This window comes from Cotesia typhae, unplaced genomic scaffold (assembly GCF_013202065.1).
Source record: "Cotesia typhae breed Kobodo isofemale line unplaced genomic scaffold, CoteBio_Ctyphae scaffold_121, whole genome shotgun sequence".
Lineage (NCBI taxonomy): Eukaryota > Metazoa > Arthropoda > Insecta > Hymenoptera > Braconidae > Cotesia > Cotesia typhae.
The window spans coordinates 967942-969807 of record NW_027423773.1 but is presented as its reverse complement, the minus strand read 5'-3'; the positions used below and the strand labels follow the sequence as shown (position 1 = coordinate 969807).

The following is a 1866-nucleotide window of genomic DNA, read 5'->3' as shown; positions in this document are numbered from 1 at the left end:
CATGACAATCATAACTTTGGTCACCGTAACACGTCATTTGTTCGGATGTTATTCTTACTCTTCTTCGGACCCAAAGGATATGATTTTCATATTTTTTTAAATGTCTCCTTTGTTGTTGGCTTCCGTTGGGATTTTCTGCAATGAAAAATCGATCATAAATTTTTTTGGAAAAAAAAAAATAAATTTATCTTTGAATTTTTTTAAATTTATTTAGAAAAAAAATTTTTTTTCTTATTATTGCTTAAATGACCTTGTATCTTGTCAATTAATGACATTTTTGACTATATAAGCTCATCCCGACATTACACTCATCGAGACCTTTCATTTGAATACCCACATCAATTTTTCATATATTTTATATATTTATATATATTAAATATATGTATATATGAAAAATATATAAAAAAAAATGCAAGTGGGTACTCAAATGAAAGGTCTCGATGAGTGTAACATCGAGATGAGCTTATATCTTTAAAAATGTCAATAATTAAAAAAATACAGTGCAATTTAACAAAAATTAAATTAATTTAATTATTTAAAAAAAAATTTTAATTTTAAAATTAAAACATCTAAAAATTTAATAAAGTGTTTTAGATTAGACTGATGGAAGTTTGCCAAATAGCCAACGTTATGAATACTCAAACAGCTAAGATTTGCACTATCTCCGGTATGGTCTAATGGCTATGATTTCTGGCTCTCACCCAGGCGATCCGGGTTCGATTCCCGGTACCGGAAATTTTTTACTATAATTCTACAAAAATAAAAAAATAACTTCAAAAGAATTCTTTGTACACAAATAATAATAAAAGTACATAAAGTACTAAAGCAAACAGGCGCCAGTATAATTAATTATTTAACAAGAATGGCTACCCTAATATAGATACAGAATATATATATATAATGTATTTTAGTTGGTTCTTTTATCTTGTGGCACCGCTGATGGCTTAGGGTCGAACGCCACCCTCCTGAAGAGGCTTCAGGGTGGATAATGTCTGTGTATAAGAAATTTACTAAGAAAAGTACGAAAAAAAAATTCAAGTGTAATAGAGTATATACAAGGCTTGTGCCTTGGAAGTACAAGGAGATGATAGCAGCCGAAAAGAGGGGGAATATAATTATTTGAAAGGTAAATTTATTTTAGAGTTCAATTTGTGCTACCGCGATGTTTAATTTCGAAAGTGTTTGGTTTTAATTTAATTTTTATTTTTTTTTTATTAAGAATTAAAAATTTTTTTTTCTCCTGAAAATTCTAAAAATATTTTTTTACGTATTTTTTTATTTAAAAAAAAAAATTTATTAAACACTAAAAATCACTGTATAATTTTTAATATTGTTATCTCAATAATTAATCTTACAGCAAATAAATCCGGTGGGTTATTATTATTATTTTTATTTTTATTAATATATCACAGCCCCAGAGGAAAGAAAAATAATTTCCATCCCTCGTTCCTTATTCCTTATTTCTTATTCTTATTCTTATTACCCCCTTGGAATTAAGTATCGCCGGATATTCTTTTTTATCATCTTCATTCTTGTAAAAAGTTAAAAAAAATTAATCCGATTAATTTATTCGGTAAATATTACAATAATAATAATAAAGGGCAAGTTTAAGGCCTTTAAAAAAATTTTTATCTGACAATGAGATATAAACAATGGGCAAACTTCTTTTTTTCTTGTCTTCTGGGTTATAAAAAGCCATTCTAAAAGTTCTGATTAATGTCGGGAGGGCAAATGTCTTTTTAACGAAGGATGTTTTCGGGAAGTTATACACGAAAGAGGGAAGATAAAAATATATTTTTCTTACTTTTATCTTATAAAGTTGTCGAACATTTGTTGTGGCCCAATTACTGGCCCTGTCCTAATTAA

The 1866-nt window shown here is 27.5% G+C and overlaps 1 non-coding gene across 1 annotated transcript; it reads left to right on the top strand.

The window, feature by feature from the left end:
* Positions 1-663: 663 nt before the first annotated feature.
* Positions 664-735, top strand: Trnae-cuc (transfer RNA glutamic acid (anticodon CUC)). The gene has a single exon. It is a non-coding gene; the product is annotated as a tRNA-Glu (tRNA).
* The last annotated feature ends 1131 nt before the right edge of the window (positions 736-1866 follow it).